The sequence below is a fragment of the Rhineura floridana genome, chromosome 7, assembly GCF_030035675.1.
Source record: "Rhineura floridana isolate rRhiFlo1 chromosome 7, rRhiFlo1.hap2, whole genome shotgun sequence".
Classification (NCBI taxonomy): Eukaryota; Metazoa; Chordata; class Lepidosauria; order Squamata; family Rhineuridae; genus Rhineura; species Rhineura floridana.
In genome coordinates, this window is record NC_084486.1 from 118146933 (window position 1) to 118159766 (window position 12834).

The following is a 12834-nucleotide window of genomic DNA, read 5'->3' on the forward strand; positions in this document are numbered from 1 at the left end:
CCATGCCACTGTTCCACCTGCAAATGCATCCAGAGGTCATTTTGTTTGAAAATATGCCCACATCTCCTTGCATGCATAAAGCTTATACATCCGCAGGAAATGTTCTACCTACGTGGTCACATGTCTTCAAGATAAAATGACAAAAATTTTACTTGCAAAAAACACAGCAACTAAAGTATTAGTCTATCTTTTACAGCTCAACTAAATGAATAAATATTTTTAAACAGGAGAAATTAACTTTATCTTCTTTTGTGGAATTCTGATGGGCCAGATTGGGGTTTTCAGTGATACTGAGAACATAAGATTCCTGCTGGATCAGACTTAATACCCATCTAGTCCAGCATTCTGTGCTCACAATGGCAACCAGAAGCCTATGGGGAGCCCACAAACAGAACATGGATGCTGTGGCAGTCTCCTGGTTGTAATCCCCAACAAGTGGTATTCAGAATCATATGCCTCTGATACAGAAAGGAGCATGGTGTAACCATTATGACTGGTAGTCACTGATAGCCTAATCCTCCATTATTTATTTCCTTAACAGCATGCACATATCACTTAATACTTAAAAAATCTTTCATAAACTTCCTAGGCAATCATTCTGCTGGAAACTATTATTTTTAACTAATCGATATTGATTTTGTTCTTGGAGTGAGATAGATTAAACCCTGGCATGGTATGCGCCAACAGGACTGAGCTGCAGCGAAGCTCAGGCTTGCATGCTCACCCTTCCCTCTTCTCTTCTTGCACAGCCAGCAAGAGGAGTTTAAAGGCGTCCACTTTTGTTTAACAACAGTTTGCCGTGTTACCAGGGCTGGCAAACTATACAGTGGTTAACAATGAATATTGTTAGTTTAAAACAAGACAACTTCCAACCACAATTTCTGAAGCTGACGTATTTAAAGTAAAAATAGCTCATGTTAACCGCAGTCCAGATGACACAGCAAACTGTGGCTAACCAAGAATGGAAGCGAAAGCTTTTCAACTGCTCTTCCCAGCTGTGCAGAAAGAGGAGCAGGTTCAGCGAATGTACATGCCCAAGACTCGTGGCTTTTTCCTACTCATTCATGTTGAGCTAAACCATGGTTTAGTGTGGTATGCAAACACAACCAATGCAAAATCTGTCTACTGATGAACCTAAAAGATATATATTCTGAAGAGAAGCACTATTTAGAAAAAAGCAGCCACACAACCCTTTAATAAATGCTTTACAATCTAAAAATCCATCTATAGGTTTTAAATAACTGCAGCATGCTATTCCAAAGGTATATTAATATGTTTTGATTATATTACTTCTGCTTGGTCTACGATATTATTTCAAATAATTGTAGGGAGGACATAGTGACACTGTTGACATGTAACACTAAGCCAAACCATGGTTTGGTGTGAATAAGCAAACATGTGGGCTCCGGGAGCACTTCTGTTCTGGTCATTTTGCTTCTGCTGTGCTGTGCTAACCTAACCCATGGTTTAGCTTAGTATGTCATCTGAACCCAGGCTCATGGTTTAGTTTTCCCATAAGATCTTGGTTACAGCTTGTGGTTTGTCTAGAGAGCACTAAACCATGAGCCTGTGTTCGAATGGCATGCTAAGTCAAATCATGGCATAACTCAGCACCACAGAGCAGTAGAATGATCAAACAAGGAGCAAAGCAGCTGTGACATTCTCTCCGGGAGCCTGTATATTTGCTTCTGCTTGCTAAGACATGGTTTAGCTTAGTATTAAGTGTGAACTGGGCCAATGTGTGTGAATGGGGCTATCATCAGCTATAAAGAAATCAAGAGCTGTGTAGATAAGGAGTAGAAGCATGAAGTCAATTGCAAGATTGAAAAAGTTTCAACATAGATACACAAACTGGCTGAATGCATGCATACCTCCATCATAAAAAAAATATAACTCAAAGCTTAGATCAATGCTGAATGCTTCTGACACAGTAACTTTTAAACATAGAAAATTCAGGTTTCTTTGCGTACAAAAAGACTCTTTTTCTGCTTCTGTAGATGTCAGCAGTCAAAACCATAACAGACCTCAATGGCAGCATGGTTTGATTTCCATGACTGAAATACATAACTTGGCAATGCCCATCTTCATCCCTTATGTAAATGATGTAACTGCAATTTCAGACTGCTGAATATTCTTTTATGTGATCCTACAACCCTTTGCTTTACAGTTCATTCTCAATAAAACACAACTTGTGACCTCCCATGCCTAACACAGCCCATTGCCATGTACTATAGCATGTCAAGAGCTTGAAAAATGTCCAGGGTTTTGCCACTGTAGGAAAGAACACACAGCTTAAGACACTGGTGGGCTGCAATACAAGGTTAGTAAGCTTTGTTTGGCTTGCCAGGCCACAAAATGTGGAAGCCTTTAATAATGCAAAGTCTTACAAGTACACTGATGCACCACCCAGTGTGGTTTTACCTTGGCTGTTTTCAGACATGGGATTTTCTGTGTTAGTTTGACTGATTATAATGGTAGCACTTCTGTTCCGATTTCTAACATTCCTTCCACGCTGCAGTACCGGTTGCATTATGGAACTGTGGCTTTTTGACCGATATACTGCCATGTCATGCTAAATTTTAGTCACATCAATGGGCATGGTGTGACACAACAATGAACATTATTGGGCATGTCTCTACTCCCCCGCCCTTTCTGCACAAGCACACTTCTGTTCCCTCGTGATGCCCCCATGAAAACAGTGGGAAAGAATTGTATGCCTGTATACTGCCCCAAATTTTGTCACTTTACTCCAGCGATTTCCCAGGTCCACGGGTTGCAAATGGATTTTTTCTGGAAGCAATTAATATGGAAATGAACACTAAACTTTCACTATATTCCGCTAGATTTCCAGAAGTAGATTTTATGTCGTCTGCAAGATCAAATAAAATGCGGAAATTATCAGGCAAGGAAACGTTAGGGAAATGGAATGAACTGCTCTTTGTATGCAGCCCTTGTGCACAAATGCTTATTACAGTAAGAAGGGGAGGGAAATGGTGTTTCACTTTAGTCTCCTTATACACCGTCACCCGCAAGCAATGTCTTCTGGGAAGTAATATAGGCTCCCTGTTGTATACCCCGTATTAGAGAATTAAGGGGCTCAAAACTCAAATATATTTAATAAAATCAAATATTAAAAATGCAAAAACTGGGGAATTCAGGGTACTGTGTTAGAGCAATTTTGGTCTTCTCTATGGGGACATATCCAGAGAACAGCATTGAGAGAGTGCTTTTTGGCCCCCTGGCAGTTATGCTATGGAAGGCTCAGATCACTATTCTATTCCCAATATCCATCTGCATGAGCCTTGCAGATGTGAATCATATGATACTTGCAAGAGGGCAAGTACCACAGATAAAAATGGTCAAGCAGGCACATAGTGGGCATGTTAATCCCTCAAATAAACTGGTCCCAAGCTATATTACCACAATGCACTCTGGATGGGGCTTCCCTTGCATTTTTTCCAGAAGCTGCAATACAATTGCTGACAGGAGTGAAATCCCACCAGTGTATTACACCTCTTCTCAAAGATCTGCCCTGGCTGACATTTTGCCACTCAGCCAAGTTCAAGGTCTTGCTGCTAGCACATAAAGACCTTAAAAGCTTGAGACCAGTTTATATGAGAGATCATCCTGCCCGCTCTATGTCCATTTGACCATTTCGATCTGCAGAACTTGCACTTCTGCAAGTAGTACCATACAACGTTTGCTCCACATCAGCAAGGCGTCAAGCTTTTGGTGTAGAAACATTTGTGCTTTGGAACTCCTTGCCTATTAGGCAGGCACCCTCCTTGTGCTGTTTTAGACATCTGCTTAAAAATGTATTATCTGTTTTTAAACTTTGCTGCTTTTATTTGTGTACTGATAATGGGTTTAAATTGTTCTATGTACGCTGCTTGGGAATTCTGGGTTGTATTGCATGTAGTGCTAATGCGAACATTGCTTCAGCACAAGAATTTCTCCTTGTGCAAAGGACCATTCTCCCCCTCTCACCCTGCACAGCTGCTAAATCTGTTCTGGGGGCTTCCCTCCAGCACTCCAGAGGAGATCTAGAGAACAGTTCAGGGCACATACAGGGAGGAGAAGAGGGGAGAAGTCCCACTGTGCTCGTGGTAATCTCTGCACAAGTGCAACTATTTAGTTGAATACCGCCCTCTGTGATTAAGTGGTGTGTAAATTCTTCTAAATATATTATTATTGTTGTTATTGTTGTTGTTGTTATTGCTGTAGGGTGCACTGGTGCATAATGAATTTTTGACAGATTTCAGATCAATAGTTGCCCAATCACAAACTATTTAGTGCTTTAAGCACAAAACACTAATGGAAAACTAAAGGTGGTTGCAGACTCTCATAACGTCTCAAGAATTCTATCCAATCTTTTTGTAGTCTATACTCTTGTTCTCTAGCATCAGCATGGCAACTGACTATAGCACGTCTAAAAGCCCATAAAACCTTTCAAATGAGAAAGCTTCAGATTTCCCCACCCTTCATCCTTCCCCAGCATCACCTTAAAGGCAATTGTACTCATTTACGTCAGGGGCAGCTTCTCAAGTTACGCTGTCCCACTGCTGCATTTCAGTGGAGGGATTTTTTTGAAGCCAGTGAAGCTGCCCTCAGTTCAAATGTTAGAGATGTGTAAACTCCCAAAGGCTAAAACTGATAAGAGAGTTTCTTGGGATCTCGAGCAAACATGTCTGAAGTGGGCAAACACAACATATTTTTAGAAGAGTCTTTCCCATGCAAAAATTTATCTGATGTATATTTCCTCAGATATAATCCCAGAGTGCAGTGGGACTTGCCGAGAGAGAGAGAGAGAGAGAGAGAGAGAGAGAGAGAGAGAGAGAGAGAGAGAGAGAGAGTGTTGTATCCAACCAAGGCATCTATTTCGTGCAAGGACTTTTTGCACAGTGAAACTTCCCCTCTCTCTTGTCCCCCACATGCACCCCCCTAATATGCTCTGGGCTTCCCCCCAACTCTCCAGAATACAATTGCAGTGGGGGGAGGGAGAGGGAAGGGAAGTACTGTTGCACAAATGGTATAACTTCACTGGATACAACCAGAGACAGACACAGAGAGAGGGCTGGTTCACATATGAGCCAAGATCCACATTAAAAATGCTGCTTTTTCCATCGCGATTGATTTTGACAGTTCACATACTTCTGCCCTTGCTACGAATAAATTGTCTGTTTTTCTTTTTAGCATTCACACGTGTGTGCATTTATTGCTATCAGCGTTTCCTTGTTGCCGCACCCACACATTAGCGTGTTAAGTGCGGAGGCGGGGAAGGGGCAGTGTTTCCCTAAAAGAAGGGAGGAATAGGCACTTGAAAGGGAATCTACGACTGCCCCCCTTCCCTGCAGTGAAGGCTTTCTCCCGTCCCCCCTGCTCCCACCCATGGCTGTTAGGCTGTCCTTGCGCGAGATTGGTTTGCCTTTGGCACCCCGGGACAAGCCTCAACATGCGTTCTGGGAAACATAAAAAAACCCCAAACAATTATCTTTAGAGAGACATTAAAAGCAGCTACTAAAGGAAGCACTGACCATTTAATATTATCGCTCTCTGTGAGTGGAGCAGATGCTGGGATGAGACGCTAAGGCAGCTCCCCTTTCCCCTGCGCTTTTGGGCGCTTATAAATTACCACAGCGGCACCTTCGCCAGCCTCCTCTCGCCATGGCTGTGTGCACTCCAAGCCTGGGTATAGCTCCAGCGAGCAGCACACAGCAGCTTGTGGACCCCCCCCCCAGATCAAGCGAGAGAGCTGGCCAAGGCTGAAGGGGACTTTCCCTCTCTGGCAGCCAGGAAGGAATTTTCTGAGCTCCAGCTCTTCCCTGGTACCCTTGTTGTTGGTGTCGCTGCAGAAGAATGAAGGGGTGGGGAATGTGATTTTGTTTAAAGGAGCGGGGGAGGAAATGTATTGGGGGGGAGCGGGAGAAAGCGGGAGAAAGGAAGGCAAGAGCGACCGGAAGTTGCTTCGTCAATGGCAGGAAACAAAATGACGCCCAGAGACAGTTAACGGGGCGGAGAAAAGGGAGGATCTAATAGCGAAGAAACTGCACAGCCAAAAGAAGGTGCTTAAAAGGTAATACACTGTAGAAGCGCACCAAAGCAGGTGTGGATTTTAAAAGCAATTTTGGGTTTTTGTCGCATCAATTTAATCCGGAGTTAAAGGCAAAAGCAGCTGAATGTAATCATGTTTGCAAAAACTTCATGCAAATGGTCCAAATTAAAAGCATCTGCAAAAAGCCTCAGGTCCAGATTATACTGGCATCTGAACAGGCCCAGAGAGAGCATTATTTGAGACCAAAAAGTCTAATGTTAATCAGAGTTAGACTACCTTTGGAGTAGCTCATGGTTATACATTTATACATTCAAAACTGTCCACACATCCAATTTGTCCCATGAACACCCTCTGAACTGTCCTGGCTATTCTGAAGTGCTACCCTTCAAGGAGAAGGCTTTGGCAAAGACTGAGGGAGGAAACATTCTTTAGATGTTTCTGGCTATTTGGACTAATTCTAGATCTCCAGGTGGGCAGAAGGTAGATCGGGAATTGTTGCCAGATCTCCAGGTGGTTTGCAGTAAATCAACAAGTCTTTCCCAACTGTTGAACAGCAGTAGCAACAAAATGACTCTTTGCCACAAAATTACACTGCCAAAATGGAAAAAACTTTGGGGAATAACCAGGAGTGTGTTTTTGTGTGTGTGTGGAAGGACTGTGAGCTCAATTCCATTCAGTTATGGTACTAGAAATAAATAAATAAATCCTGGCTCAGAATTCTTTCATGCTGAGGACATGCCTTTTCCACCAGATACCAGCTGGTGGAGCTCAGGATCCCAGTGAAAAACCTAGTAGATCCCACAAACCTGAAATCTACCCACCCCTGCTCTAGACAGGTACCACTGAGGATTTGGCTTGTTAGCTCAATAGATTTTCAACCCATTCCCTTATGTAGGGCCTCCCTGATCTAGTGTCCCTTAGCCTGATCTTGCCTTGCCTATCTCACCTGCTCCACGCTCATAGCACACAGCTTGTCCTGTTCCTAGCTCAGTGAGGGGCTTTCCCACAGACCCTGTTTTTCATTGTCATCCTTTCTTTCTGTCTGTCTCCTCCACCTATATTCCCATCAGACCAGTTCTACTCAGACCATTGCCCATTTGTCTGCCTCTTGTGCCCACCCCTTCCCCTGCCCAATTTCCTGTACTCCTAGCCCTCAGCCATGTTCCTCCCCAGTATCCCTGCTTCTTTTCAATTTATGACATTCTTTCCCCAAGGCTCCTTTCCCCCAGCCATCCCATCCCTAGCCAAATGGATCTTTCACTTCCCTCACAAAATCTGTATTATCTGTCAACATTCTGTACACGGTATTGTTCCTTCAGAATATCCATGGGCAATCCATGCTATCACCATACAGCAGAAGATGTGCTCAAAGGCAAGCAACCTCCAAATGGGGTCTCCCTTCCTTTGTTGTTGTTATATGCCTTCAAGTCGATTATGACTTATGGTGACCCTATGAATCTTTTTTGGATATATATTCAGAGGTGGTTTACCATTGCCCTCCTCTAAGCTTACAGCACCCGGTATTCCCAGGCGGTCTTCCATCCAAGTACTAACCAGGCTTGACCCTGCTTAGCTTATGAGATCAGACGAGATCAGGTGTGTTCAGGGTAGCTGTAGCCAAACTGAGATCAGCCAAGTTTCAAAGATGGAACCACATCAGGCACCATACCTATGTTGTATTTTCACCCATTCACTCTTAATTCTTATTGCCTTTGTGCAATATGCTCTTTTTTTAATTAAAAAAACTGGAGAACTTCACCAAGGATAAATATTTAATTTTATGTAACCTTTAAGAAAACACATGGAGGAAAAGGAGGCTACTACAACACTGCATATCGCTATTAAGTTACTTTTATTGTCTCATTGTTTGGTACCTTTAGAAACATTACCGTCAGTCGCAGCCATTGTCACTTGGGGTGCTTTACGGCATCCTGTTTTTCCTAGGAAAATGAATCAGACATCTGTGTTTCACAGAGATAAAAAGAGAGAAGTCCGATAACAATATTGTTCTAATAGCAGCCATCCTGATACAAAGAGGAAATGTATGTGAGACAACATCCTCAAGCAGGCAAGACGTCCACTTAAAATTGACCTGTTCTGCTTTGCTAGAACTGGCCACATATATGCAAAACACATTGATCTGAGGTTTTCTTTTAACTGAATAAAAATGGCAACCCTATAAAGTATTCCATGCCATTTTATTTTCAACTGTGTATTTCTTTTATCGTGCCTACACTGTAGAAACTCTCTCAGAGAATGTGAGCAGTCTAACATGGGAGCAATGAACTTACATGAGATCATCTGCTCCTTTTGGTGAACCAGCCAACTTTATGGGTGGTTGTTGTGTGGCTATTATAAGTTACCTGGGTTTATAGATGAGATATTCACAAATCCTTGGGTTGTATCCAATGGTGTCTCTCCACAGACAGGCTTTGATCTAGCAGAGGCTTCCACTTATGAAACGGAGAGGGAGGCAATTTTTGCTAATTTCCCCTCCTCTTGTAATCCCTCCCCAACCACCTCCCATGATATTTTCAGAGGGGCCTCCAACACTGGATTCCTGCTGGGAGGAAGGGTGGGATATAAATCAAATAATAAATAAACCCCTTAGAGCATATTGGAAGGAGGGGTGAAGGGCTGCAGGGGGAGGAGAGAATCAGTCAAAATTGTCTCTCCATTTCACCGGCAGAAGCTTCTGTTACATCGTGGTGTCTTCCATCAGTGGAGGAACATCACAGAATTTTGCCTAATACAAGTGTGCCTAATTGTCTTGTGTGGATAACATTGCTATAATTATGGAGTATAAAAGCATATAAAATGCTTTTAAAATTAGGATGGTTATGTGTCCTACTTTACAGAAGACTGTCCTCTATTTGAAGGAGCCCTCCATTTGAAGGGCTTAGCCCAAGTCATGTTTAAAGATTTAAAAAACCGTAAGAAGTAAAAGCAGCAGAAGCCCTGAAGTAGCCCGTCAGCACTTAGGTACATTGGAAACTGCCTTACACAGAGTCAGACCATTGATGCATCTAGCTCAGTATTGTCTACACTGACTGGTAGTGGCTCTCCAGGGTTTCAGGGTCTCTCTCAGCCCTACCTGGAGATGCTGGGGATTGAACCTGGGGCCTTCTGCATGCAAAGTGGATGCTCTATCACCGAGCGATGGCCCTTCCCCACACCTAGACAGTAGACTGAGCAGCTACAGCACCTAGTCACACAGTCTTCCTCATTATGTTGAGATGTATGGTCTTTCTATTTAAATTCTAATTACTTTTAAATGTGCATGTACACATTTAGATTAGCATATGCCCTCTTTTTTGATAATGTATCCCCCCTTTTTTTATTTTAAGCAGCTTCCGTATTTGAAATCCGTTGCTATTTGAGTTCCACATGTTAACTATTAATAGATTATATGGCTGACTCTCTCCTTCCTCCACCACCCCCTCATTATTTGAAATGAGACTCTGGGTCTGAACACACCTCAACTTGAAATCCGTAGCAAAACTCTTGCAGAAACCTTCTGTTTTCTGTACGCAGTGCAACTTCGCCTATCAAACACTTAATCTAGACTTCATGTTATGACTCAAACATTCCCTCTCCTTTTTCACTTCACGTTTCTGAGACAAGATTTACTGGACATTTTTGTAATGATTATCAGAGGAGATAGCTTTCCATCAAGTTTCAGCTCAAACATACTTTATTATCTTATAAGAATGTGGATAATTTCATCTTAGGACCAGCAGAATCTGTCACTCAAGTTGACTGCTATTACATCAGCAATCTAGTGTTTGTACATCAGTTTTTAATTGGAGGAATTTTCAAGACACAGAGAGAGAGAGAGAGCGCTTCCAAGTGTGCAGGGGCACTCACGGATTATAATGCGTTAAGAGCTAGTGGCCTGCCATTAAACTCTCCGCATTCCTGGACTTCTGTTTCAACATGCTGTTGGCGCATATCCAGCACCACTCTTCACCATTCCTCTACAATGCTATGATGATTACAGGGAACCTGGCAAACAGAAACTTTATACATAATGCGGCATCTCACTTACTTACACATTTTAACCAGTCGATTTCCAGTTCTTAGTAAGAGCACTAATGGAGTAACGTACATCAGAGGGTCCGTTGTGGATTCCTGGTCTCCTGGGTCAGTGCACAGGGCCAGCTAGATACGGTGGCAGTTTGGAACTAACACAGGTTGTGCCAAGTCCTTATAAAACAGGAGGGAGATTTAAAGCATACCATGGGCGGATGGAAAGAGCTGCATCCTTTTCCCATCCATGCTTTTCTCCCCAAAAGTGTTTCTCCCTAGCTGTTTTACTCCTGGTCACAGAGCCCTACTGGGAGAAAAAATGGCTTAGACAAGGCTATTTCAGGAGGAAAGCACAATCTGTTTCCAAGAAGAACTTTGATAAGCAGATCTGCTCCTGTCTATATACCCCAGTCAGATGATATACATTACCCAAGAACAGCCTTCTCCAATCTGATGCCCTCCAGATGTATTGAATTACAATGACCATCAGTCCCAGCCAGCATGGCCAACGGTCAGGGATGATAGGAACTGCAGCCCAAAACATCAGGGGGGCAACAGGATGGAAAACGCTGCCCTAAAAGCAGCCCGATAAGCAAGGTCCACTTCCTTCTATGTTATCACAGTCAAGTGAATATGCATAACCCTAGATTTATTTTTTTTTAGAATGTGGACATAGAAGAAATGTCACCCTCTTCTTGCACGGACTTAACCCCTTCTCAAGGGGTGGGAAGTAAGAGGAAGTTTATTAATGTGCATACCTGGGTAAAATTATGAATCATTTTCTTTTACAAGATCAGAGTCTTTACAACCCAGCAAATAGAAAGGATTTACTAGCAAAAGGTCTGTCAAGTCTGACAAGTTGCATTGGTTGCACTTGCCAAACAGGCAAGGCAATGGAAGAAGCAAGATGGAGTGGGGTGGAGGGACAGAGCATGTAAAATGAGACCCAAACTCCAGGCATATGACAAGCAGGGGAAAAGCCTACCCAGCAATCTGTTAGGACACTGATCTTCAACCTTGGGTCGCCAGGTGTTGTTGGACTACAACTGCCACCAACCCCAGTTTAGCCAATTGCCAAGGATGATCGGAGTTGTAGTCCAACAACGTCTGGGGACCCAAGATTGAAGAACAGCATATTAGGAGACACAATAGCAACTTTCCATCATCCGATCATATTAGACTAGTGTATATTAATTAGATATTAACATAGAAACTACCATGTAGAATTAAATGCATGAATTCGCAGACGCTATGTAAATAAATATCATTTTATATTAATAGTGAACTCGGATGCTGCATTATGATGGCTATGTAGCCAAAACAGGGCTAAGAAACAACAGTGAGAGATCTGCATGTTTGGGGGAACCTAAGGTTTGCAGAAGTAGAAAAAAATCTTTAGAGGGATGGAAAGGGGGGAACCCAAAATAGCCCAGTGATGACTGAGTATTCTCAGTGAGCATGGAACACAATTAACTGTTGTGGGGAGGGTCTGGAAAAATGGGGACTGAGGATGGAATGGAGTGCCCTGGGAAAAGGCATGGATGGCTGAGTGGCTGGTGCTCCGAAAAGGAGTGCTCTGCACTGCAATATTTACCACACGTGCCACTTGTACTACTATATTGTGTTTCTCAGAGCAGAACTCATATAGCAGCATAACAGTATATAGTATTGATCTACTTTAAACATATAAATTCTGGTGAAATAGAAACAAGAAGTATACTGCATGCTTGCTTCCTCCTCTCTCCTGTGCCTTAAGTCAATGCTTACTGATTTGTTAAAACCTCATTTTCCTATGATGACTGAACTGGGAAACTGTGATTTGAGCAATCCCAGCAAACCAGTGTATCACACCATAGTATGATGTGCTGGTTTGTAGGGAGCACCCAAACCACTGTTTCTCAGTTTAGATATTATGGGACAGTGTGATTTAACAAACTAGAAAGTACTGAGTTCAAATATGTATGAGAAGAGGAGGAAGCCTGTGGGTACGCAACTTGTTCTCAGTCCAACAAATTGGGATTGCTGCACCTGAACTAGGCCATTCTGCTTATAATACACTTATCAAAAAAATTTTAATTACAAAAACTTAGGAAGGTATTAGTTTAAAAAACCTATTGAGCTATTATTTATAGATTGAGAATCTTTCTTCCCGATACATTTTCAGCACATGGAAGGGAAACACAACTGGTGCTCTGGGGATTCTGCTAAGCAAGTAGTGCAGATCAGTATTGCACACCTTCTCCAAGCTTTAAAGTGATTCCATTCAGGTGCCGTAAATAGAACTCTTGCCCTTCAAGCTTCCTTTTCTAAGCCCTTGTTACTTGAGTTGCAGGAGCAACTGTTGAGCATGTGTTGCCCCATAGTTAAAACCAATTGTTTCCTAGTTTGTTGTGGCATACTTAAAGCGGTTAGACAGAGATACCTTACAAATCATTTCTCATGGAGTAGAACCTTCTGTGAAAGGGAAAGTATTCCAATACCAGTTGTAGATTGGTTGGCTACAGACATCTTCTCTCAGAAATTAACATATTGATCATCATTCCAATGTAACATTTCTACAGATCATCATATATGGAAATTCGGCTCAAGAGTGTGCCCGTGTCTCCCAAACTTAATATAACAAACAGTCCTTGTTCACACCACTCTTCCGCAACCTGGTGCCCTCCAGATGTTTTGGACTTTAACTCTCATCAGCCCCAGCCAGCTCTTCTGCAATTACATTTTGAACAAGACTGGCTTGTCTGAAAAGAGAC

The 12834-nt window shown here is 42.6% G+C and overlaps 1 protein-coding gene and 1 pseudogene across 1 annotated transcript in view; both read right to left on the reverse strand.

Annotated features, from left to right (window-relative positions):
• Positions 1 to 12834, reverse strand: part of WWTR1 (WW domain containing transcription regulator 1) — a 117119-nt gene that overhangs the window by 76886 nt on the left and 27399 nt on the right. The window lies entirely within an intron of this gene.
• LOC133389825 (5S ribosomal RNA) lies at positions 7558 to 7671 on the reverse strand (annotated as a pseudogene).